The following is a 27,344-nucleotide window of genomic DNA, read 5'->3' as shown; positions in this document are numbered from 1 at the left end:
AACAAATCTTCAAGGGTGAAGGGCTGTGCTGATTCAGATCTTTAGGCATCTACAGTGCCTTGGGAATATACCCTCTATGGAATTTAAAAACTTAAGTTTCACACCTACATGGTGATTTCTCTTGCTAGAATATACACAAGAGCTACGGAAAGTTGGCGTTTAACCATTAATGCTGAACAAATGAAGGGCAGAACAACTTTTCTACAGAGAACTTTTCCAAGAGATTTCATGAAAAGGACCCAATCTCAAAATTTACAAATCTGAGTATCAATTCCAGAAAAGTTGCATGATTATTCAATAACATCAAATGGTATAATATCTACAGAAATATCTACTTTAGAAAAGGAGTAAAAAAGCTGTACTTAATAAGCAACAATTAAGAGCTACATGACATATTAGACACTTGATATTCAATATTTTATTAATCTACATACACTCCCAGTTATTAACTAGGATTATTTGTTAGACACTTTACATACTTTACATCCAGTATTTTATAATTTCCTCTGTCTCTATCGATATATATATCTCTCTCTCTGTCTTGTACACACACACACACACATACATACACACACACACATACACACAGAGGCCCAATTAGTCTCTACTTTCCCCTTTAAGATGGTGATTAGTTCAGAAGAGTAAAAGAAATTGTGAAGGTCACATGTCTGGTAAGAACTAATCTGATATGCCACACCTGGAATGTCTGCTCTCACTTTGCTACCAACCATGCTGCGTCCTTAGTCTGCTCTTTACTGAAATAAGTTTCAGGGCCAGAGAGATAGCACAGCATGTAATGTGCGTTCTCCTTGCATACACGAGGCTCAGGTCCGATCCCCTATACCCCCACAGTGCTTTTAGCACCAGCCAAAGTGATTCCCTATGTACAGAACCAGGAGTAAGCTGTGAGCACTCTGAGTTTACTCCTGATTCTAGTATATATGTACCATATACATTCTTTGAGTTGTTTTTTTTTTAGTTTTTTTTCTTTTTGGGTCACACCCAGCTATGTACAGGGGTTACTCCTAGCTCATGCACTCAGGAATTATTCCTGGCGGTGCTCAGCAGACCATAAGGGATGCTGGGAATCTAACCCAGGTCGGTCGAGTGCAAGGCAAACGCCCCACCCCACTGTGCTATCGCTCCAGCCCCTGTACCATATACATTCTTAGCTGAAGCAACATTGTCAATAATCTTCCATTTTATGGCCTGAGATGCACATAGAAAGTGGTCCTTCCAAACATGGTAACCTCTCAGTATCTGTATTGCAAACCATAATGCCCAAAGAGAGAGAATATGGGGAATATTGTCCACCATGGAGGCAGGGGGAGGGTAGGAAACGGGTGGGGGGGGAGTACACTGAGGATATTGGTGGTAGGGAATGTGCACTGGTGGAGGGATGGGTGTTTGATCATTGTGTGATTGTAACTCAAACATGAAAGCTTGTAACTATATCTCATGGTGATTCAATAAAATAAAAAATTGAATTGAATTAAATTAAAATAAAAAATAAAGTTGTCCTTGGCACCCGTAAGCACAATAACTGTTTGTCTATGTCATATACCAGGAGTGGCTTGGTATGACATAGTGATCTCCTCTTGTTTATTTTACAGTTGTGAGGTATTACAAAAGGTTCTATACAAAAGCATTTTTTAAGAAAAGTTACTATGTCCTTGTCAAACCTTAACTATGATCCACAATAAAACCTTGAGTCAACAGCTTCTATTTCTCTCAGAAATCAAGACGCTGGATATCCTGGTTAGTGGGTAACTAACAGGATCTCACACAGACGTCAGATCTACGGAGACAGTGAAAGGTCTTTGAATGTAAAGGGAAAATATTCCAGGTAAAAAGGAAAAGAAAAATGGGTGCAGTCTGCAATAAACTGTAGCACTTTTCACTGAATAAATAATACCTCTTTGAAGTTGATGAAAATTAGAGAAAATATTTATTGAGTAAACATCTTAATGAAATAAACTGTTATGAATCCAAGGAAACCTCACTTAACAAATTCATAAATTGTCATGGAAAAGAAATACACTTACCACCCCCGAAACATTTGGCAATTATTTTTCCACAATATGTGCAGAGTCTATGATGTCTGCACATAAATAGAAAAGTTAGCTGCAGTGTATAAATCTCAACACGTGCTTCTCGGCTCTGCCGTTTTAGGATAACTTTTCTTGTCATCTTTAAACAATACAAAGCGGTTTGTGTGTTATTTATACCTAGACAGTTATCTAATACCCACATAAACTTTAAAAATCTGAAAATGTGTCAGAAATCGAATCTATCTGGATATATTTACCTAACTGAGTGTGTTTTACTTTTTCTCCTCATTTCTATGAGCTGTCTATTTTTCAAGATTTCCCATCATGCTTTACTCTATATCACTGTATCACTGTCATCCCGTGGCTTAATGATTTGCTCGAGCGGGCACCAGTAACATCTCCATTGTGAGACTTGTTACTGTTTATGGCATATCGAATATGCCACGGGTAGCTTGCCAGGCTCTGCCGTGCATGCTTGACTCTAGTAATATTAAATCCTGGGTTGGGACATCGGACACTGGCTACGCTGCATAACTAACACAAGTCCAATCTGGCAGCCTCCTCAGCATAGTATCATGTAGCCTGCAAGCCCCAGGCCCCAAGCAACAATGCATCCAAGACCCTAGCATGGATGTACTGAGCCAAGTGTGCATGGGTGTGTTCCCAGAGTCCCGTCAGCACTGCCTGGAAGCCTCTCCGAAGCATCATGCATTTAAAAACCATGTCTATATTACCTCAACTCTGCGATAGCACAGCGGTAGGGTATTTGCCTTGCAGGCGGCTGACCCAGGTTCAATTCCTCCATCCCTCTCGGGGTACCCGGCAAGCAACCGAGAGTATCTCGCCCGCATGTCAGAGCCTGACAAGCTACCTGTGACGTATACGATATGCCAAAAACAGTAACAAGTCTCACAATGGAGACATTACTGGTGCCCGCTCGAGCAAATTGATGAACAACGGGAGGAGAGTGACAGTGACCTCAACTCTTATTCCAAATAAACATCGAATTATCTATAAACACTCTTTTATTTTTTTTCCAGCTAGCCAATTTTATACCTTACCATGATGCAAGGGGAGAAAGTATGAGACTAAAGTAATGCCATGTTATTATCTGAATATAAATATTCTTTTAATTTGTTTCAGTAACCATTTCAACACTTGACCATGTTGCAAAAAAAACGAGTAATGCTATATTGCATTCCATTCTTCTATGGTCAAGTTAGTTTTCAAAGCAACAGAATGAGGACACTCTTACAGTCTGGAGTGTTCCTTAAAGCAGAACTCTCTAGAACTTCCCCTTTTAAATCTGCTTGAAAACCCCAAGCATTCTAGCAAATTAGAACTCCATGAATGCTTACCGTGCTTAAAGTAAACTCTGAAAAATAGGTCAAAAGCATTTGTATTCCTCTCTGCATTTGACCCCCACAATCAAACACTGCTCCATTTACAAAATGAAATATTGAGGTCCACACTAAATTAACTGCCATAAGCAGTTCCTGGGATGGATTTAAAAATGAGTTTCTGCATTAAAATACCTCTTGTACATCAACTTTCTTATGCATCATCTCTCTTTCCTAGTCTTTCTTTTTCTGCATCTTACAGTAATTCTTCCAACTGAGGCTCCAAAAACTTACACCAAAAAATCCTACAAATAGTTTGAGAAGTTACATTTAGTAGATTGGTGATTATACTGGTTACAATCTTGGTACATTTTTCTATACATAAGGTTTAGCCAGGAAAGAAATGCTTATTTGTCTTTATAGGAAAAAAATGAGTTGATTAAATATAGATCAAAGGAATTTCTGCCATAAAAGACTAATCTCTCATAACTCATAGGGAAAAATATCAATAAACAAAAAGCAATCTGGTGGTTCTCATTCTGGTCGATAATAGTTCCATTTGCAAGGAGATTAAGAGTGCTTCCACCATTTTTGTGCTTTTCGGTCATTCTCTAAAATATTTGTCATGATTAGCTAATATCTTTCAATTTGCTTGAGTGGACACCAGTAACATCTCTATCGTGAGACTTGTTGTTACTGTTTTTGGCATATCGAATACACCACAGGTAACTTACCAGGCTCTGCCATGCGGGCGGGATACTCTTGGTAGCTTGCAATGGAGACATAACTGGTGCCCCCTCGAGCAAATCGATGAACAACGCCATGTCAGTGATAGTGACAGTGACAATGAGAGGTAATATCTTTATGTCTTTTTAAAATATGACTTGGAGACAGAATACTCTTTTGTATTCACATAAAATGTGACCATATAATGAACTATCCATGTTATTAATATATTTTAAGAGTACAGCAGTAACTGTAGAGGAAAGAAAATTCAGGGTGGGGGACACAGCTCAGTCGCAGAATACATGCATTGAATGAGTAAGGTCGGTTGATTCCCCAACAACACAAAAATAAGAAAAAGGGAAAAGAATGAAGTTCAGAGCTTTAAAATGAATTTTTATATTGCCATCTATGAGAGACTTTAGTACAAAATCAAATAAATAGGTTACTTTTTACTTCAAAATAAGTTTACCAATGAACTACTAATATGTTGTACAATACACTTTATATAACACATTTTTATAGTCATCTGTATTCTAAAAATTGGGAAAATTGTTTGGTTTTTTTTCAAATTATTCTTCTTTGTGTCATCAATGGACTCTTATTTAAGACCCCATCTGAAGTCAACTCTTTACCTGAGCTATATTAGGAAAATAAAATACATATTTATAGTATGTCTACACATTAGCATATAGACAAACCTATATAAACATGCATGCATATATACATAAATCCACAAATATATCTGAACTGCTCTGGGTTTGATGTTTTGCGGTATTTGAAGGGGGAGGCTGGGGTAGAGATTAGGGCCACACCTGGAAGTCCTCAGGGGTCTTTCCTGGTGATACGAGGTCAATTTCGTACAAAGGAAGCACTTTAGCCACTATACTATTATTCTGGCCCTGATCTTCTGTGTTTAACAGAAGTAAAAGTTAATGTAGAGTCAGGCTTCACTTACATTGGAAAATTTAACCACTAGTTTGACAAAGCTAACAATAGTTTCAAATTACATTTTCTTCCACTTAAAGAAATGATCAACTGTTTAACCAAATCAGTAGTGAGTGTTGAAAATAGAATCTGTATCCCTCTCATTATAGTAGTTATCTTTACTTTGCAAAAAAAAAAAATCCAATATCCTATAATCACCACAAATTTATTCATTAATTACCTATTTTTATAATTAGTATTCCTACTACTATGTTGGAAGAAGATTATAATTTCTGGTAATATGCATAGTTATAAATGTAACTGAAGATATGATATTTATCTGTGCACCTTGCTGACTGAGCTAATAATTTCTAGATTCTTTTCAACAAAAGTAGAATGAGAAATCTATTTCCAAGATCAACTAAAAGCTCAAAGCCAAAGACAATAAGTGAATAGGTGATAAGTTTCCTTCACTTAATCACACAGGACTCACAGCACATGGCCAACCCAGGACAGAGGTCAACACATCCCCACCCCCTACAGATTCTCAGTATGAGACAATCTTGTATGGCAGAGAAGTACTTATTCAAGGAGAAATCTCAAGAGCAAAGAGAATTTCCTGCCCTTGCATCCAGTTCAAACCAAGTACCCCAAATAGCCATTATACAATATTAACAATCAAGATGTTAATATTCTTGTTCCTGGATGAATTGTTTCTCTTTGTACAGAAATTCATGGCCTGCTATGTGGCATGTGTGTGAGTGGAACCCTCCAGCTAGGATGATGCTGTAAGCAATCTTAGACAGGATCTAAGCAAACTGACAAGGAACGATTCTTGAAAGTTTAACAGTGCCATCATCTGAACACTGCTGTGAATCAAGTGAACATCATGCAGGGCAGGTAAATGTCTCTGAGAGGATTCTGCACAAACAGACTATCTAGAAAGGGCGCCAGGGCACTCAACCATGCACTGCTAGAAAACAAGTACTGAAGGTAAGAAGAGGCCCAGGAATTACCCTGACCATGTCCGGTAACCGCTTGATGTCAGTGGATTCTGTACAGAACTCATCAGGGTCTATATGAGGAAGAGATGTCCAGAACTCAGAGAGCACCAGTTAAGTAAAACAATCTCAGCTCTTACTGTTATCCCCTGCCAACTCCAGAAGAAACAGAAAATTCAGACATGAGAGTGAAACTGGAAATTGCTCATGGTTAATTCACCAAGCTAGGGCTCAGGCCCGAAGGTGGAAAGAAGGAGAAGCTAGATAGTAGAAGGAGGAATGGAAGTTTGACTTACATTGTACAGCATTCATCTAAGATTTGAAAATTAGGTTATTCCAAATTTTACAATGACTTCAAGGCTATGGAGACTGCTAATAACATCACCCAAAATAGATGTGGGAGAGGAACGAAACTATTTTCTACTTTCTTTGTACTGTGTGACCCAGTCAACAAATCAGTTAAACTAACACAGAGTCAATCTAAACAATATTCTCTTTATTAAAAAGGAAACTAAGAGCATATAGAAAAACTAAAAAGAAAACTTAAAAGACACAGAAAAACCAAATGCCATAAAACAGTTACTACAGAATATAACCAAATAGCTACTTTAAATGAAATAAATATTACATCCAAATGACAAAAATTGTTATAATGAATATAAAAATAATTAACATGAGAATAATAAAGCTACTTGTCAACAAAAAGATGACACTTTAGAAACACATTATTATATTGGAAGACAAGAAAATGTTATACCATGTAAACAGTAAGCAAAAGACAGTTGAACTGGTTCTATCCACTGTATCACTGTCATCCCATTGTTCATCGATTTACTCGAGTGGGCGCCAGTAACGTCTCCATTCATCCCTGCCCTGAGATTTTAGCAACCTCTCCTTACTCGTCTTTCCCAACGATTAGAGGATCTTTCAGAGTCAGAGGAATGAGACCTGTTATTGTTACTGTTTTCGGCATATTGAATATGCCACGGGGAGCTTGCTCAGTAGTTTGTCAGGTTCTCCAAGAGGTGTATGTATATATATATATATGTATATATACATATATATTTATATGAAGTGGCTTTATTAATATAATACAAACAAACTTCAATACAAGAAGTATTAATAGAGACAAAAGAAACACTTCACAATGATAAAATCATAAATATGAAAGACATCTACAAACCTGTTCCTTTCACCTAGGATATAAGAGAGATAAATCTGTTACTAGGACACCATGTTGGCTGGTACTATGTGGAAAACTGGACAACTACTGTCACTTCTCCCAGTTCCCTTTCTAGAGGCTGATTCCTACTCCCAGTGCTCCAAACTAAAACCACCAACTCAGTATGAAACACACAGCCCCAGAGAGGAAGGACCCTGTGGAACGAGGAGAAAGCAGGACCTTGAAATGGGACTGACTCTAGATTTAAGAATTATACAGGTTAACAGTCAAGTGTTGAAACACTTAAATGGGTCTCAGTTTCCTTAACTATATGCTGAGATGCCATCTGATAAGACTAATGTTAAAAATAACCTAAGGAAGAAAGGTTAAAGACAATTGTCCAACGTTACTGATAAAGTAAGTGACAAAGCTAGGACAACACAACACACACTTCACAGCTCCTTGTTAAACAGTTAAATAGTTTCCCAAATGAAACTCATTCCCAAATGAGTTTCTTCCAATTGGAAGGACCTAGACCTTTTCATTAAGCACTTCAAAATACCATTTTCCTACCCAACATCCTGATGCAATACACTTGCGGGGAATTGGAAAATTATTTTCTAATCTTCAGCTATTAAATCAATCACTTTCAATCTAGATAAAATGAGTTTCAGATGATCACTTTTCTGTCATGTTGACTCTGTCCAACTCTTTGTAAGCTCGATGGGGCTGAATCAAAGCAGATACGGTAAAAATTTCTATGCTAATGTAATTCATATTACCAACCACACTCCAAAATAAATCACACTGATTGGACATATTTTATAATGTCTCTCCAAAAAATATTTTAAACATATTATTTTGTTCTAAGAAAGAAAAATACACTCCTTAAATGCTGTGGTTATAATAACCAGAGTCACAACCTTGAACCCGTAAACCCAACCTTCAGTGTGATGAAGAAGTCTTCAGAAAATAAACTCTTTTCCTTATGTGCTTTCTCAAAAGTCTAGGCTGTATACTGCCAATTCCTGTATAAAATGTTCATGTATCTTGACAATTCTCCATAATACTTTTATATCATTGAGGATGTTATGGGAATAGGCATTTACAATTACAATGTTTTATGTATTCAGAGTCGAGTCAACTATCCTAAATGTCAAGAAAGGTTATAGTCAAGATCGATATATTTTCAACCCAAGAAAGTATGTGTCAGCAAGGCATCAATGCCCATTGTGCCACATAATATAACCCCTTGGAATCTGAGAGTAAAATACAACTTGATAATGAATGCTAAAAAAATGCAATGCTGAGCTACCAATTTTAGGAACAGCAGAATATATACTAACCCAAATTATGATGAACAAAATCCTGAAACAAAGAAGAGAAGTAGAACAACATGTGGTGTTCTCATATATGCGTTGTAGCAGCACACTATGAAGAGCCTATAATGTCTTTAAAGACTACACAAAGACTATATACAAATTAAGAATGAGTTCTGTTTGCTTGAAAAAATGAGCAATTCGGTCCTGAAGAGAGAGAGAGCACAACGGACTAAGTACATCCCCCAAGCACTGCTGGAAGTGATCCCTTAGCAAAGAGCGGGGAATAGCCCCTGAACATCTCCAGATAAGGCCCCAAAATCTGAATTAAAAGAAAAAGAAAGATCCAAGTGATTCAAAATTAGTTTATTCAAATAAGTTCAAATGATTTTATATGGTTACTGAAATTTCATTTGCATATGTAAAGGAACCAAAAGCCACTAAGTTCCTTGACCCCATTGTATATTGTAACTATGTCCCTTTCTGGTGTGATTATTTTAAACAAAATATATCTACCTGTGTGATTTAACTAAGAAAGCAGCACTGTCCTATTCTAATAGCAAGCAATCAAGCAACAAACTATGTTGTACTTAGTCATAGTTCGTAAAATTTACTCTCTACACAATATTATTACAGAATATTACAATAGCACTGGCTCTCGGAAAGCTGGCAAGCTACCCGTGGCGTATTTGATATGCCAAAACCAGTAACAATAGGTCTCATTCCCCTGGCCCTGAAAGAGCCTCCAATCATTGGGAAAGACAAGTAAAGAGAGGCTGCTAAAATCTCAGGGCTGAATGGGCACTAGTGGAGGGATGGGTAAACAATCATTGTAAGAGTGAAATGCAAACACAAAAGTTCATAAGTTTGTAACTGTACATTACAGTGATTCTCTAATAAAAAAAATAAAATAAAATATCAGGGCTGGGAGGAATACAGACATTACTAGTGCCCACTCGAGTAAATCGACCAACAACGGGATGACAGTGATACAGTGATACCAGCTCATGTAAAAGAAACTAAAATATTTCTGTAACTACTTATAGTCAAAAAAGAAAAACCAAAAACAATTTTACTGTGTTTTAAAAACTACCCTATGACATTGATAGCCGAGAAACTAAATAAGCACACATTACTAATCAAAGTATAAATTAGGCAGTGATTCAAGCTCCTAAATTAGGAAAATAATTTCAGCTCACTTGATATGTTTCATCCCTAAGATTCCTCAAAAAAAAAAAAGATATAAAACTCACAAGGATGGACAGGAGGGTAGATATATTCCTAAGTAGTCAAAGAAAAGGAAATACAAGATTTCCTATATCCTTGCCAATAAACAAATTGACATATGAAAGTCAGTGAAATTATGTCAAACTGAGCCAAAAATCACCTTTCGAAACAAAAAAATACACATTATAGCAAAATCATTTTGACATGGTAAATGAACATATGTGCTTTGATTTTTACACTGACTTGATCATTCTTCTTTTTTCTCTAATTGCTGCCAAATATACCCATTCAATAATTTATCCAAGAAAACAAGTACAACATATCCATGGGGCACTCTTGGTAACACTCAAAATGCTCAAAATGCTCAAAATGCTAAGTCTGTGTCAGGTAAGGGTGTTGAAACAGGCAACCTTGGCCTACAGAAGCTCACAGTGGCATAGTAGCATGTGTGAGCAAGCACACACGTGAGTGTTTGCCTGAGTATTAATGTACCCACGGAGGGCAGACACCCAAAGGCAAACAAACCACCATATCATGAGTGCTATGGGAACAGCATTCATGTTTTTTTTTAAAAAATAACTAATAACTCCAATCATTGCTATTATTTTTTACTTTGATCTGCAATACCTGTTTTGGTTTCCATACGGGGAGCAAGTGCTTTCATCTGCGTGTAAAAGAAGCCCCACTGTACTCTTGCTCTGGTTGCCATAACAAAATACCACAGGCTAAGTGGCTTCAACAACAGAAATTTATTTTCTCACAGTTCAGCAGGTTGGAAGTCCAAGCTCAAGGTGTCAACAGGCCTGTTTGCCGGGAACTTTCCTTGGTGCAGAGAGAGCCACCACCTCTCTGAGTCCTCACATGCCCTTTCATCTGTAAGTCTGTGCACATCCCCTGTTCCACGCCTGTCTCCTAATACTCTCTTCTTATAAGGACACTGGTCAGATTGGATTAGGGCCCATTGAATAGTATCATTTTGAACTTGTTTGTCTCTTTTAAAGTCTTATCTCCAAGTACAGCCACATTTTTGGGTGACTGGGGTTGAGGGCCTCAGCGTGTGAATTTTGAAGGGCCACAATTCAGCCCCCAGCGCCCGCCAAAACCACTTAATCTGACTCAGGACGATAAATTAAAGGGCTGAAGCACACGGTTTGCGTGATTCAATCTCCTGTTCTGCAAGGTCCCCTGCGTGCTGCCCCGATCATGAGCTGAGAATAACAGGCCCTGAGCATGCTGGGTGTGGCTCCCCCAAACCCCAAAATAACTAAAATAAAGCAACTTTATCGAAGGTTCACTTTAATAAGCAGTCAGAGCGAAGTCACTCAAGTAAATCATCCAGAAACTGGGCCCCGTCTACTTCTGGTTCCATCTTCCGTGGTATGTGGTCCTCATCAGAATAACCCCAACCCAAGCTGCCACGTGAATTAGTGTGTCAATATCTCACTGGCCAGAATGAGTTATATCCGCATATCTGGCTCTAGGGCAGATTTCAGAGGGGAATATTTAAGCAGCCATGTTGCCTCTCAGAAACAAAAATCACAGCTTCACCAGCCAGAAAGCAGGGAGAAGCTCGCCCCACACATCTTGCTGAGTGCAGAGGCAGAAAAATAGCTGCGCGGCATCAAGGAAGGAGAATTCCTTCTGAAGTCTGTTCATGGCACCGAACAACCTGCGACCCGGGACTCATGCTTTCTTCTCACGATTTTCTGTGTGTCAATTCGTGGGCATTAAACCTACAAGATGGCTGAGAGAATTAAATTGGGTCACAGTCATTTAGAAAGGTCCAGAACACACTGCTTAAATCTAAAAGACGCTGGACTTGGGGCCTGACCTACAGGTACCCTGGGAAATCCTACCATTTTAAAATATCTCAAAGTCACCTGGAAAGACTCAAAAATATCAGAGAACTGACTTCATTTTCTTTACAGTGTGACTTTTCGCGAATTTCATCTTTCTACAGGGTGGCCTGAGAGCTGACAGTTTGTGTGTCAGGAGGAAAGTGTGTATGTATGAGTTCATACGTGTGAAGTGGTTTATGTACTGGGGAAGGGATGGCCACACACCACACACTGTGTAAGAGTAGAAAGCATGGAATGATTAGCACTGCATGCTTTGCATCACCTTCCTTCTGAAATTAAAAAAAAAAAAGAGCTGTTTTCACGTGAGCACATGTATTTCTGTAGATCCATTCTAGGTCAGAAGGCATATTCTGAAGATGTATGCTATGTACGCCGTCACTCTACTGACAGAATTTGGAAAGCCTGAGTTTGGCAAAAAAAAGTACATTTCTAAGTTGTTAAAGGGCATTTGCTGTTCTTCAGAGTAAAGTCAATTCCTCCTGGTTATCAACCTTGAGGTAAAACCTGTTGATCTGTCAGGTATATACATGAAAACTGAGAAAATTAAAATTATCATGACAAAACAGTTCAGGAGGGCTTGGCTCAGAGTCCCTTTCAGGATGGGTATTAATAACCAAATCATCTGCGCTTTGAAATTTCCCATCCCTCTGGTAGCTGAGAAATCTCGGTGTAACTTCTGACAGATGGGGATGAACTTTAAACCAGTTACTTTGAAATTCTTTCAAAGGGAATGAAGAATGGACAGAATGAGGCCAGACTGAAGATTCTCAGAGGGCCTCACGGGTCCAAAAAGGCTCGAAATCAAAAGAAATATTTTCTATCCAGAATTCCAAAGTGTTACCATGAAACATGGTCTAGCAGGCACAACAACTAAACCATAGTCCTTCTATATATGTTATCTCCATTCACAATTGAATAATGATATATCTAATCATCAACACAATACTCGTTCTATAAAGTAGTCAAAGAAAACTGAGAAATCAAAAAGATGAAAATTCCTAAGAAAAACCTTCTACACATGACTGACAAGCTAAGCTTGGGAAGGGCACAGTGAAAAAGCATCAAAGCTGAAAACTGGAGGGAGAGTTCTAGGGCTAAGCACAAGTTTTGCATGCAGGAGATCTGGGTTCAATCCCCGGCACCACAGAGTCCCCAAAGCATGGTCAGAGAAACCTGTAACTCTGTCAGGTGTGGTCAATAAATTTTTTTAGGAAACAACCCAAAGGAGACAAAGAGATAGCACAGCAATCAGGGTTCTTGCCATGCACACAGCAAACTGGGATTCAATTCCGGGAACCCCCTAGAGTTCCCCACCTCCAACACCACCTGGAGTCATCTCTCAGCTAAGAACCAGGAGTAAGCTCTGAGCACCCCCAGGTGTGTCCCAAACACAAACCAAACATTTAAGTTTTTAAAACGGATCAAAGTCACTATTTTCATGGGATTTAAAACATCAGCAATGAAGCCCTCTCTCTGATTTTGGTAATGAAAGGATGCTCTTTAAAAAACAATATTCAGCAGAATATTTTTTTCCCTTTCACACTCATGAATTCACACATCATTTAATGTAGAGGGATGCAATGAGAAAATAAGTACTGAATAAACTTATCAATAAAATGTTTATATTACCAAGAGCTCCATTTAACAAAAATAATCTAATTAAATAAATGGTTTCTCCCCCCAAATTTCTAGTCAAGTTCCAAATAAATAAATTTTTTAGATTGAGACCTCAAATGCACCTTAAGAAAGAAATAAGCAACACTTCTTAAGATCAGGCTCATAAAAATAAAGCGAAACTGTGTTGAACAACTATAAATGATAAACTACCTTCAAGGAAAGGTTTCCTCCAATTCTAATACACTCAAACACTAAAGTATCAGTTTCTTTTAGAAAAAAAATTTTCAACTTGCTGATAGTCTTTCAAAATTGATCACTTCTTGTGGGTATGCTATTTCTCAGTGGATGGTATAAATAATCATGAAAGACTTATTCCCCATGTCATCAATCTGCAGATGGCTTCAATTTATTAAACATGGCACCTCTCCTGCTTATTCATCAGATTGCTTTCCTAATTTGCCCAATAGGCAGATTTTGCAATAAAAGTGTTGAGTTTCTTAATTATTTCAGAAACACTTATTTCATATGTGAAATGGACCTGATTCCTCCTTCTCTCAAGAAAGTTCTACCATAACTAAAATTTGGAAGATATTCACTAGCAGGACTAAGGTAAAACTCCAAGACTGAAGTTAACGCCAAGGAAGAATTTTTAGAGATGGTCACCAGTCTAACAGCCCACAGAACTCAGCCAGTTGAAGGAGAGGGCAAGTACAAAGTTAGCGAAAGCACTATGGCCACAGTATTTGTGCTCTTGGAAATTTTAATCTAGCTTAGCTGAGGTGCCCCATATAAAGTTATGAAAAAAAATCCTTCATTGTAGAAGTTCAGTTGTAGGTGGCTTGTGTTTGGCAAATTAGGAAAACTGAACGTTCTGGAAGCAATAGGAAGTTGCCAAAGCAATTTAAAGGTAATGCCCTCATAAGATATTTTTGTGCAAATTACTTGGGTGAGTGTGGAGACAGGAACAAAAGGACCCGAAAATGTGAACTTACTGAATGGCTGTTTATCTAGCCCCTCCCGCAAACTGCAAATCCAAAGGCTTCAACTTAGTTTGCTGGTACAGCCCCTAATACTTAACAGTCAGTAGCATACAGGAGTAATTGAAAGAATAGGAAAAAGCAAGCCACGGGGAAGCTCGAAGGTTGCTAAACAGTCAAGGCCTGAAATGTTAAGGACATAAACTTAAGCAGCAGAGATAGAAAAATAAGGGGTTGGACAGAAATGCAAGACCTCAGTAGTAGAGACTCAACAGACTGGTGGCTCGCCTGGCTTCAGGAGGATTTCCAACACAGGATGAGACAAAAGTTATCAAGTGCCTGAGAACAAATGACTAATATAAAGAAACTATGGCACACATACTAGTGCCACACAAACTATGGCACACACAATGGAGTGGAATACTACATAGGAAAACTTTTTGTGAGAAAAACTGTAGTCGTGAAACTTGCTTATCCATGAATGGATGTGGAGAGTATCATGAGCAGTGAAATGAGTCAGAGGGAGAGGGACAGACATAGAATGATCACACTCATTTGTAGATATAAAAAGGCACAGTGTGAGAATACTCCAGGACAGCAGAAATGAGGGTCAGAAGGGTTGATCCATGGTTGGAAGCCACAAGTGAGGGGGAGTGAAGATAGGATGGAGAAGGGACCACTATGACAACAGTTTTAAATGATCACTCTAGACAAGAATTGAGTGCTGAAAGGAGGTAGAGTGATATACATGATAAACTTTAGTAACATTATTGCAAACCACAGCATAGAAAAGGGAGGAGGAGGAGGAGCAGGAGGAGAATGACATAGAGGCAGGTGGGGTATGGGGGGGGCAAGAGGTAAAGTGGAGATACTGATGGCAGGAAATGTACACTGGTGAAGGATAGGTGTTGGAACATTATATGACTGAAACCCAATCACGAACAACTCTGCAACTGCTTTTTTCATGGTGATTCAATTAAAAATAAATAATAATAACATACAAAGAAAGATAAAATAAAAAAAATAAAATATATCCAATGGACTTCAACATCAAGATCTGCAGCAGATAATGAGCTACAACTAGAACATAGACAAGAGTTCAGAGATGCAGGAGTCATCCACAAGTAGGTGACTACAAAATGGTATGAGTGCATATGCAATCTTGTACAGAAAATCTGTGAGAAGAGTCAAGAATAACAAAGATAGAGACCTCCAGAAAATACCAGTGGGGAACTGGAAGCAGAAGAGGATGTCCATAAAGTTCCAGGGCACTTACATATAAAATATGGAGACAATGATCAAGCCCTTGGAATCAGGGAGTCCACGAGTCTGTGTAAGGGTAAGAGGGAAAATGAACAAGCTCCTGTAATTCCTTCAGGATGGAGAAGTGATATGACTTCCCCAGAATTACCAACTCTGGTAATCTGCAGAGCGGCAATCGCTAATAGCCACAGTCTTAATTTCTCCTGCCATAAAATGTGGAGATGATTCCTTCCAGCAATATGACTTTATTATTCTAATCAAGTTTCATTGTTTGTTCATTCAGAACAAGTACACAAACCAAGCTGAACAGTCTTCCCCTCTTCAAACAGCAAGGCCCTGAAAACTAGAGAATAAATGAGCTTAAGATCTTGGAGACTCACTGCCCAACTGAACAAATGTGAAAAATATAGCTTGCTCATTTGTACACGGTGATGCTAATGATTCCGTTAAATTGACTTCTTTGAAGGAAAATTACTGTTAATAACCTTAATTTCCTTTTAGTCTCTTCCCCCCAGGTAACTGACATTTTAGATAAAATATTTTCATAAAATATTAAAAGCAAAGGAATTATAACTTAGGTACTAACTCCATGTTGACAGATTTTATGAATCCCTCGTTTCCCCTATCTTACAGACCGCACCTTTGTTTCCTCAGATAAGTACACAAAGTTTCCCATCCTCTACATTTCCCAAGAAACAGTATTTATGACAAATGAACTCGAAAAAAAAGTTAATAATACTCTAAGGCCTGCCACAAATCTTACTGATAGCAGCCATGTGGTGTTAAAGAACATCCCAACAGCAACTGACATGTCATCCCTCCAGCTACAGTTTTCTCTTGTTTGTCCACAAAACCAGACCATAGGCTTTCCTGCCTGGCCCAATCTCACCCACACATAAAACCTCTGCTCTAAAAGGGGGCAGACTCTGCCATTTCAACCTCAGACCCTTTCACTAGCCTCCACTGCTGCTTCCTCACTCTTGTCCAGGTTCAACAAACGGAAAGAACCAGCCAGAATGCAGAGGCAAGAGGCAGGCAGAGGTAGGCATATTTACCACCTGGGTGTCTCTGTGCGGGATATCAGAGGCTGGCTGTATCCTTGTACCAAAGGACACTGCTCTTGCCAGGAAGCCCATCTCATGCTTTTCCTGGAGCAGGAATAGCTCCCCGCTGTTGCTAAGTCCTTCTTCAGCACTCCCCCTGGTTGTTTTCCTTATACTTACCCACACCCTCGAAAGGGTCCTCTATTAAGCTCTTCCCCAAGGATTCAGTTGACACGTACCATCTGTTCCCCAGCAAGCCCTGAATGACACAAGGTTAAAGAGTGACCAGGTGGGGCTCTCCACCGTGGTTTTCACAGATATTATCAAAGGAAATGATCTGTAAACTGTAAAAAATGCTAGACCATGGCCGTAAGTAAAACCGAACACACACTTTTTTTTGAATACGCGAGAAGCCATTGCCAAGAAAGATGACTGAATCCTACTGTGTTTCTACAATCCACAGTGTGCTGTAAAAATAAACATGCAGAAGGCATACAATCAGAATTTGAATGTCACTGCCAACGGAGCCAGAATTTTTTTTTTTTAAAAAAAGGATCGCTAGCAAGGCAGATGAACGAACTGAATCCATCTCTGGAAACAGCACTACTGCATTCGCTGCAATTATTGATCCACCGTAAACTTTCCTCATCCTGATATTGTGACAGTGTGCAGTGTGACTCCTAATCCTTCAAGCAACGTCACAACAGTCAAAGAATAAAGGAATACTATTTCAAATGAATAACAATCCCGGTTCTCAAAGCTATCATTGGTGAAAAATTGTGGGAGTCGGTGACCTAGATTTCTAGTTTTCCTAGTATCTCTCTAAATTTAAATACAGCATAGATTCTAAATATCACTTCAAAACTTCAGGTACCTATTAGATAACAAAACAGCATTCTTTCTGATCCTTCTAATTCTCTACGTAGAGGGTCAAAGAGATTGCGGAATAGTTATTTGAAAGTCTAAAACCATCAATGTACCTGGACAGAAAGCTTAACAATGAAATAAACTAATGAGATGGCAACCTCCGTTGGCAGATGCAGCATCTCACTTCTCTGTCCATATATTCAAGAGTGCTTACTTATGCCCCTGAACCATCTGACACTTAGGAGCTTGCCAGTTAGCCAAATGGATCATGACACAGACTTTTCAGTCCTAATTCTACCTCTCTTTACAAAGCTTTAAATTGGCCTCTAAAAAATATTTTTCACCACACATTACATTTTCAAGGAATTTTTAAGACATTGACTATATCTGAAGTCATTTCCTGGTATTCTGTGCCTAACTGAAATCTGACTGAATTTGTGAAGTAATGTAACAATGTGGGGCATGCTTCAATTAAAGGATACATTTATAATTTAAGGTTCTGCGAGATAGAGATTCCACGGGGACCTTATTTTAAAGGCAATCTGGCAGTACTCTCTCAAAATGTAAAATGTGCATACTCTTTTGACCAACTAGATCTATTTCTAGGAATTTCACTACCAGAAGTTCTCACATGTGTGCACAAAGATGGATGTACAAATATCTTTCAATTTCCAATAGTGAATAAAGTAGAATGGTTAAATAAAATGTAATACATCCAAATGGATCAGGAAAGAGAGAGAGAGAGGAGGCACTCTCAGCTGTTGCCAATGGTTATATATGGGAATGGATGTAGGTGGAAAAGAGCATTTTGCATTTTGCTTCTGTATTTCTGCATTCTCACTTCAACTGAAGATAGTAATGTATCGCATACATAATTTGAAAAACCAATGAAAATAGGCTAAATAAAGAGTACAAGGATACAGATGCATGCCTCACATGTGCTCAGTACAATTTGATACCTTACACCACATGGTCCCCTAAGCATCACCAGGTATGGCTCCAGGGACCAAGCACCTCAGCGGTGGCACCATAGGACCCAAACAGCACTACATCCCCAGTCCCTGGCACTGGACAGTTCAGCTTGGCTGATCAAGAATTGCCAAGAACTAGAGCCTAAGGGATAGTACAGTGGGCAGGGCACTTGCTTTGCACATGGCAGACAAGGGGTTCAATCCCCAGCATCCCATATGGTCCCCCGAGCCCACCAGGAGTGATCCCTGAGCACAGAGCCGAGAGTAAGCCCTAAGCACCGTCAGGTAGCTCAGAAACAAACCAAAAAAAAAAAAACATAAATCAAAAAGAATCCCCAGGAGTGTCCCCCAAACCTCCTAAATACTACTTGAGCGGTCCAAAGGAAAGGTTTTTTTGTGTTTTTTTTTTTTTTTTTTAAACCATTGAAAACAAAATACTGACAGAAGTTCTAAAGGGAGGACTGGTGACTTGTCCAATGACGGTATATTAGATGTGAAAGAAACCTTTTTCTTTCCACAGGGACATCACTTTTACTCGACCCAACGGGCTCTCTTGTTTAGGAGCCAGAAGAGGTCTGCTCAGGAGACGTCACACTGACACTCGGCCGCAGCGACAGACCTATCTTCCATAAGTCCAAGCTACCGAACAACTTTGCAGTTGTTCATAGATCAGTATCAGAGATCAGGGACAAAACCCCCTTGTCTCCACCAAAGAAGTCACCCGCATCACCACATTTGGGTGCCCGTTTATCGAAGGAGCACTGAGAAATGGAAGTGAAAACCTTCCTGGGCCTTCTTCCATTCTGTATATTAGAAACATGAGGAAAAGAGAAGCCAGGCAGATTCAGAATCTAAGATCACACGCACTGAAAATCAGTGACAGAACCAACCTGTTTAATAAATCTACACGGGGAAAAAAGGGGCTGGAGCGATAGCACAGCGGTAGGGCGTTAGCCTTGCACGCGGCCGACCCGTGTTGGATTCCTTCACCCCTCTCGGAGAGGCCGGCAAGCTACCAAGAGTATCGAGCCCACACAGCAGAGCCTGGCAAGCTACCCGTGGCGTACTGGATATGCCAAAGACAGTAACAATAAGTCTCACAATGAGAGACGTTACTGGTGCCCACTGGAAGAAATCGATGAGCAACGGGACGACAGTGACAGTGGCACAGGGAAAAGGGGTCTGAGCCGAGAAGACCCTGAGGCTTCCAGTAGACACAGGTCCTGACACTTCCCAGCGCGCAAGACTTCCAGGCTCTTCGGAGCTGACCGAGACTCCAAGGGCGAGCTCCTGGGATTCCTTCCACACGCATATTTTGTTTGGCCGCTCCTAGGGATGCCAAGGGCTTTCACTTTTCTCTATTCCAAAATAGTTTTTCAATGTCATCGGGCAATGAGAAGAAATGTGGGTTTTCCATTTCTCTTAAAGCGAGAGAGGCATCGGCAGCCCTGAACCCCAGTGTCCTCCTGGAAAAAATATGGCAGACTGGCACCTCAGCTGCTCCTAGGAAGAAGGAGGCTCAGAGCTCCTCAGAGGACAAACGCCCACCTCTCCCTCGTTTCTGCTGCCGGGACAGCCACAGCAGCTTCCCTCACTGACAAGACTAAGACTGGGCCACGTTCTGATTGAAAACCAAAGAGAAGCTTGCCAAGGGACAGTTGGCCCAGTGGACAGTTAGAATCATCGTTGAGACTACTCTGGAGGGGTACTTAGTACCGTCCCTCTCTCAGGCCCATGAACCTGTGGAAACAAGAGCAGCCAGAATCAGCGGGGGACACCAGGTTTTATCCTCAACTGTTTCTTGCAAGGCCAGCTTCACCACAGGCTCTCCAGAAACTTCTCTGACCTCTAGCAGTCATGTAAAGCAAGGGTCACAAAATTGTTGATCATAATAAGCCTTTTAACGTCAGTCAGGTAGCTTGAGAGGTGGGTAATATACACGAGTGAGAGTGCAGAAAAGCAGGAGTTCTGGCGTCAATGTACTTGACTCTGAGTCCCATTTCTAACCTTAACACTCAAAGATTAGTAACTTAGCCTTCCCAAGCCTCCATTTCCCAAATGTAAAACACTTGTTAATAATCATACACACATGGGGCTCGAGCGATAGCACAGCGGGTAGGGTGTTTGCCTTGCCCCTGGCCGACCCAGGTTCGAATCCCAGCATCCCATATGGTTCCCTGAGCACCGTCAGGAGTAATTCCTGAGTGCAGAGCCAGGTTTAAGCCCTGAGCATCGTGGGGTGTGACCCCCGAAAAGCAAAATAAACAAAAAAATCACACACACACACACACACACACACACACACACACACACACACACACACACACACACACCAGGAAGAGGCCTGGAACATTTTATGAACCAGAAAAGTTTGTTTTCCTGTTACTACAGTTACTATTACAATGGAACCCATGAACCCAGAGAAGTAGAGTAGCTGAATACCTCCACCGAAGTCAGGAGAGCCTCCCGCTAAATATCAGGGCTCCCCAAACTATTCAAGGAAATGATTTTCTTTTTGCAAGCCTTGAGTCCTCCATATAATCTTTTTTGCTTCTAATGCTTAGCTGGGAGACACTTGGGAATAGCAACTGGCTCCCTAAACTCTATTTCAAAAGCCCACAATCCCATAATTTTGAGGCTAAAGGTGAGATAATTTTAGGTCCCTTGGCTCAACTGCAGTCACAGACTTAAATGCAGAAGACCTTCACTTCCTAGTGGCCCAAAGAGGTTTCAGGGCAGGAGAATAAGTGTCTCTTTCTTAACTAACTAACTCAGCTACTTTGAGTGGCTAGGTCAATAGCATTTGCCCCAATGAAGAAGAACGACAAGGTTAGTGGTAATTCTAGACGTGTCCGTAAGAGAAAGACAACCGCAGCAGTAGCAACTCAACGACCAGCATCTTTCCAGAAATTTTATTTTAATGGATTTCGTCCTTATTCCATTATTTTATTCCACAAACGGGGCAATGGAGGTCCAGAGTGGATACCCAGGGTCACAAAGCTAATATGCAAAATAATAAGGATTCAGGCTCAGATGTGACCTGATTGTAACGCCTGAAAATCTCAGCATATAGACCTTACTTTATGGAGGAATTTGGAGACCAGGACTTCTTTTTTTTTTGTTTTCCTTTTTGGGTCACACCGGCAATGCACAGGGGTTACTCCTGGCCCTACTCGGGGGACCATATAGGATGCTGGGATTCAAACCCGGGCTGGCCAGGGGCAAGGCAAAAGCCCTACCCGCTGTGCTATTGCTCCAGTCCCCGAGACCAGGACTTCTTAAACTCAAATTTCGCTTTGTGACACCATTTTTTTTTTTTTGCCAAAGGAATGAAACTTGGGTGAGTACTTCCAGAAACAAGTTGAATTTATTATGTGGCTGATTTTCAATTAATTTTTGGTCATGGCACATTCTTTGCAATGGGAACACTCAATGCTTCACCACCCCAAAGGGGGCCGTGCTGCTCGGTTTAAGGCTACAGACCCTTCCTTCTCAGCATAATTTTAAGTGCAGAAAATAAAAAAAGAAACCCATCATATGAAATGATACTTATCAAAATTGTTTTTTTAACTGGACATACACACACACACACGCACGCACGCACGCACGCACACACACACACACACACACACACACTTATTTATTTCTCAAGCCATTAAATGCCAAGACCAACAGTGACTCTAACATTCTAACATCTTCCTCAACTGTCACTTGGAAGTAAGCTAAAATAAGGTCATTCATTCGCCAGCTATGTTCCTGGACCCAACAAACCTCATCCTCGGACCCTTACGTGGTGAACCTGAGGTAAAGAACTCCTGTTCTATGGGAAAGAGAAAAATGTCAAATAGAAATCTATTTAATTGTCTGTGATTTCGTCTCTCTAAATGAGCCACTTGTAATAAATCACTTGTGCAACTTTCTTCCTCCTCTTCTAAGGAAGTGGCTACTTCACTTATGTAAGGAGCCAAAAACATCCTTGACTGGTTCAGGAAAGTAAGGGAAAATGCTTACAGAAGGGCCATCTATCTTGAAGCAGTTGCCTAGCTCAAGGGCAGCGCAGTAGGTAGAGGTGGAGTTTCTAGTCCTTGATGTACCAAAGGATCATGGGAAAAGCACTGTGAAGAACCTTGTCCTGGCAAAGAGGAAAAGATAACACTATCTGATGGGCACATGGTGTTCAACTTTCTCATTGAAGGTTTTATGGAGAGTTGGCAAGAGTAGGCAAGAGAGGTATTCAAAGAAAAACTTTCTAACTTATGGTCAAGTATTTTGATTCCTCAAAGGAAACAAAGGGAAAGGTAAGTATATGGAAGTCATGCAGAGAATAATATTTCTGTTGGTCATTCATCCTCTGGAATATCCTCATCTCCTTAGCTGAGATCTGAAAGGCAGGGCATCGCTTTCATCTCCTCTCCAAACCTCGGTCACACCTTCACCGTATGACACGCATCCTAAGACCTGAGGTTCCCCAACAGGCTTCTAAAAAGTGGGATTTGGAAACAGTTGTTGTGATTGAGTGAGATGGGCCTTTGACTCTGGGTTGTTATTTACAAAAAATGCTTCATTCTAACCAGGATACTGTGAATTTCCCACTTATCTATTTAGTAATGTGCTCTACTGGAGGTGAAGTAAAGCCAATTTTTACATTAGATTAACTAAAGAATCATAGCCTCTGAATGTGGAATGCTTTTCTCTCACTCTAAGGCATTATTAAATAAATAATATTACACCTTGAGGAAGTGTTTTACTTCAAAGAGGGAGACTTTATCACACTCACACATACAAAACTGTGACACAGGAAACCAAATACTAAGGAATAGAAGACCTATACAAGGTTCTTTTATTTCCTGAATGCTACAAGGAAGCAAAAATATGAACAATAACAACAAGAATTAAGCAATATCCTCTCAAACTCAGCAAACATTTGAACATCAGCAACCACAGAAAGTTGCTGCTAACTAACACAGACTCAAAAAGCTCTATTAATTTCTCAATCGGTGGAAAAGTCCTTTTGACAGACACATATACGGCCTATAAGTTTATATTATGAGATGAATGCAACGGCCTTAGGAACTTCAGTCTAGACAAAAAATGCCAACTGTGATCATTAAAGTGTCCCCATTAGTCCTTGACCTCATTCTGCATATCAATTGCATAAATTGTGATTCTACAGGACTCACTGTAGACAGTTTATTAAAAATCCTGGACGACCAGTGCTAATAAACATGCTGTTTCGTCCCTACTTTACAAGTAGTCACAAAAGACAATAATTTAGTAATGACCTAAGTAATTTGGGTTTTTTTTTCCTCAAAAATATGCATTGACTCTAAAGGCCATCTGTGAAGAACTTGAGGGCTATAATTCTCTCTTTCCTGCAAGTGTTGCTATGTGCTCTGATCCCAAAGGTTAACTTTAGTTTTTAAACTGGACCGGGCAGCTAATTACTAATGCATTTTTGAATGATACATAAAAATTATTGACTAGTTCTGACGAGTTTGCTAGCTACACTTGAAACTTGACAATGCAGATGCAAAATTCAGAATCTGACTTCACTTGCATCCCATTCTTGCAAAAATGATGGTGTCCAGTGTTTTCAGATCAAGGGAAACCACATAGCAGCAATAAAGCTCAATTCTACCAAGTTTAACTTGGAGGATGAGTTAGGGATGAATAAAGTAGGCAAACACTTAGTCATCATTTCAATTCCTAATAAATCAACCCCCCAAATGAATATCACGCTCATTTTGGACTGCCAAATATAACTGTCCTGCACTGCCAAACGTCAGAAGTATACATTAATCTAAAGATGGTTGGATTTGTTTTCAGAAAAGACCAAACAGACGGCACTGGCTAGTTTCTGCTGAGGGAGTTTTCTGCTGGGGGGTGATGTGTTTTAAAGAAGTGATACAGATTTTTTAAATCCACGTCTGCAAAAACATCTCCTTAGCCGCATAGCACTTTTTGAACTTGCATATTTCACTCTCTCATTAAGCAAAAACACACCTCCTCAAGATTCCAAAGATGTGAAGTCCTTTAACATCCCTCACATTTCAGACACAAAAAGGTAAAAAGAGTATTTTAGAACAAAGCTCTTCTTGCGGAGGTGTGCATTCATAAAATAAAGGTAGCATTCGCCTGAAGATAAAAATGTAAACTCAATGATCAAACGAGTCTTAGAAATTCTCTGTTTTGACAACTGCTTGTAGAATAGCATTTTCACCAGTGATAAATGCAGAGTTGAGTAGTGATATCATCAAAGCTAAATCAAAACTAATTTCAGATAACAGTTGAAGGGAAGTATAATGGGTAATTGGTACAGGTTGGCTCTAACTTGCAATGTTACATGTGAAATTACATGCAATTTTGGCAGCACAAAGTCTCATGGATCCCCACAAAAAATTAAAATATGCTATTCCATTTAAAAATTGATTTATTTTTTTAATGAAAACAGGTGTTCTTTCCTGCTGGCATCATCTATTAAATTTCTACAAATTAAAGGTAAGATGGCAGAACAAATCAAAAATACCAGCTGAATAATATGCAACACTGTCTTATGAAAAACAGCATTCTAGATTACATAATGGGGATAATGGGAGATTAAGCCACATGCCCCTGGCCAGGGAGATTTTTGTTTTGCATGGTTCCGTAATTTAGGCCACTAAAGTTTAAGAGCATATAAAATCAGGCTCAATTCAAACAAATTTTTGAAATCAAGAATCTTGGAAACAATTTAAGTACAAAGTTAAATCTTTTGTGCATACACAGCAAAATAAAAATTTCTTTTCTAAAACTCAGGCCCTCGGTTTCTTAACTCCTTCTAGACTGCCCAGGTAGTCACCAGTTGCTTTTTTTTTTCTGATCATGTAAACTTTATGAATCTGATTTCTCTTTCAAGAAACCTGACTCTGCCTATGTCTGAATGACATTACTGTCAACTAAACAGAATCAATAGTTTTCTACAAACTCATAATTTATAAATCATTACGCATCACATTTGTTGTTTTTTTTTTTTAAAAAAAAAAAGCAACCTTCCACGGGTCTGGTTCAAATGAAAGTATAAATAGTAGAACTAAAGCTGGAATCACAAGTGTAAAAAAAAAAAAAAAAGGTCATTTCGCCAATATAAGGGAAGCTTATGAAAATATAAGGGAATTCCCTCTTTCTTTTCCGCTCGAGAAAAGAAATGCGAGTAGCGTGATAGTTTTATCATTCTAAAGTTGCACTTGGACATACACTTGAAAATTGGAGAATTCCAGATTCCACATTTCTTACCGCACTGCCTACAAAGTCTACAGTCGGAAGCATGGTGCTATATAGAAGGGTCTCATAAGTTAAAGAAAAAGGCAACTTTCAAAAGATTCCGAAAATAAGATCACCTTCCGTGCCCATCGTGGACATGCACCTCGGAGGCCCCAATAGTGCCCCCAAAGAGCGCTTGCCTGTCCGCGCTGGTTACGTGAAAACGGTCCATCATTTCTACAATCCCCCACCAGCGCCCCCGAAGAGGTAAGAGGGTCCCCCACGCATCCACATTTCTATGCGTCGCACGGTGCCAACTACTTCCACCCCCCCAAGAAATCGTAGGCAAGTCGAGCTGGGCTTTTTCCAGCCCGAAGTGGGGAGCGAGTGTGCGGGTGGCAGGGACGGCGGCGGCGGGAGGCGGCGGCGGGGAGCGCGGTCCCCAGCGCGCCGGCCGCCCGCCTCGCGGCACCTGCACCGGCCCCGGCCCCGGCATCCGGGCGCGCGCGCTCGCGTCCCACACGGCCACCCGCGCACCGGGACCCGCGCCGCCGGCGGGAGCATCCTCCGGCGGGACCCGGCCAGAAAAAAAAAAAAAAAGAGCCTTCTCCTACCTGTCACTTTGCCTGGCCGCGCCGCCCGGGATGCGGGAGAAGCCCGAGTGTGCGCGCGCGGGGGACGCGCGGGGGTGTGAGCGACCGCGCCGGGCGCCGCTCACTTACCGCGGCCGGCGCCACCGCCGCCGACCCCTCCCCCCGCCGCCGACCCCCCCCCCCCCGGGCGCGCCCGGCCCCGCCCCCCGCCCCCCGCCCCCGCTCCCCGCCTCCCCGGCGCGGGGCTCACCTCCGCCGCGGGCCGGGGCCGGGGGGTGGCGTTTCCGCCGCGCGTCGCTCGGCCCCCGCCGCTGCCCCGGTGGCCCTCGCGGATCGCGCCCGGCGGCTGGAGAGCCCGAGCTGTCGCCTCGCAGCCCCAACCTGCCCGGGCTACGGAGCATGCCCAGTGCGGCGCGGCCGGCCCGGGCTGGGGGTGGGCAGGGGCCGGCTGCCGGTCCCCCGCGGGCCAGCCGAGCAGGGTGGGGGCGCCGGGAGGGCCCCGGGCGTAGCTGGCGGCCCCGCTGGGCGGCCCAGGTGGCGGAGGGGGTGCTCGGGGAGATGGTGGGTGGAGCGTCCCCGGGAGGCCGCCGGGGGGCGCGCTACTCCGGGGTCTCCTCGCTCCCCCCCACCTCGCCCCCCCCCACCCGCCAACTCCTGGAGGTCCCGGCGCCGCGGCACGTGCCCCAGGTCTGGGGTAGGTGGCGCGGGGCGTGGAAGCTTGGGGGGGTGAGGGGAGTAGGGAAGGAGTAGCACCCTCGGGTGGCAGAGCCGCCGCCCGCCGAGGACCGGGGGCCAGGGCGGGGGCAAAAGCGCGAAGGGGTAGCTGGGGAAAACGTGCCCCAGCCCCCCTCGACGACGGGGGTGTTACATCGTGTTTGTGTTTTGTTTAATAAACGCAAAGTGCTTTGCAGTGCTCCAGCCGCGGCTCGAAACGCGTTTTTATTTTTATTCGTGTGATCCTAAAACTACTATGATCACTTGGAGCTGGTGGAGGGGGGTAGGGGAGTGGGGTGGCGGTGAGAATTACAGGGATTCTCGGCGGTCGGTGGTTCCAAAAAGTCTTCTCCAAATGCATCCCAGACTTTGATCCCTGGGATGCAGGCGCGCTCCCTAGCCAGTGCCCGGCGGGTCCAGCCCCAGCGCCCTGGGGATCCCAGGCACAGTC

At 41.4% G+C, this 27,344-nt stretch overlaps 1 protein-coding gene across 8 annotated transcripts in view; it reads right to left on the bottom strand.

Annotated features, from left to right (window-relative positions):
- PLCB4 (phospholipase C beta 4) overlaps positions 1-26,808 on the bottom strand; it is a 455,945-nt gene extending 429,137 nt beyond the window's left edge. For 3 of the 8 annotated variants that reach the window (XM_055131101.1, XM_055131100.1, XM_055131094.1), the window contains exon 1: positions 26,430-26,808. The gene's annotated coding sequence lies outside the window, so the exon portion shown is untranslated. Of the gene's footprint in view, positions 1-26,200; positions 26,341-26,429 lie in introns of those variants that run through there. The other 5 variants (XM_055131104.1, XM_055131103.1, XM_055131102.1 and 2 more) reach the window with 3 other exon arrangements.
- Between the last annotated feature and the right edge of the window lie 536 nt (positions 26,809-27,344).

The sequence above is a fragment of the Sorex araneus genome, chromosome 3, assembly GCF_027595985.1.
Source record: "Sorex araneus isolate mSorAra2 chromosome 3, mSorAra2.pri, whole genome shotgun sequence".
NCBI classification, from domain to species: Eukaryota; Metazoa; Chordata; class Mammalia; order Eulipotyphla; family Soricidae; genus Sorex; species Sorex araneus.
The sequence above is the reverse complement of the archived record's forward strand: the minus strand, read 5'-3'. Positions and strand labels throughout refer to the sequence as shown.